Genomic DNA, 350 nt, shown 5'->3' with positions numbered 1-350 from the left:
TAATGAAGCAATGATTTTTGTTTGAAATAAATTATCAAATAAATTATAAAATTATAAAATAATTATAATAAATAGATTTGAGTATATTATTTTTCAATATTAAAAATATTAAATATCAAATATATATGTATATTAAAATCTTCTTCTTGTAATTAAATATTATTAAATTTTATATATGTGTTTATTTTTAATAGAAATACTAATAAAAATATAATTTGCAATGAAATCATTAAAATAATTCAAATTTCAAATAGAAGTTTATTCTGTTATTGTATTACTATTATTATTTATTGTTTTTAACAATAATATAAAATAATGTATTATACACTCTTAGAATATAATTTTTACAT

At 11.7% G+C, this 350-nt stretch overlaps 1 protein-coding gene across 4 annotated transcripts in view; it reads left to right on the top strand.

Annotated features, from left to right (window-relative positions):
- The window catches only part of LOC102673518 (androgen-dependent TFPI-regulating protein-like), a 10,291-nt gene that overhangs the window by 6,162 nt on the left and 3,779 nt on the right, over positions 1-350 (top strand). The window lies entirely within an intron of this gene.

Source organism: Apis dorsata, unplaced genomic scaffold (genome assembly GCF_000469605.1).
Source record: "Apis dorsata unplaced genomic scaffold, Apis dorsata 1.3 scaffold_256, whole genome shotgun sequence".
Classification (NCBI taxonomy): Eukaryota; Metazoa; Arthropoda; class Insecta; order Hymenoptera; family Apidae; genus Apis; species Apis dorsata.
The sequence above is the reverse complement of the archived record's forward strand: the minus strand, read 5'-3'. Positions and strand labels throughout refer to the sequence as shown.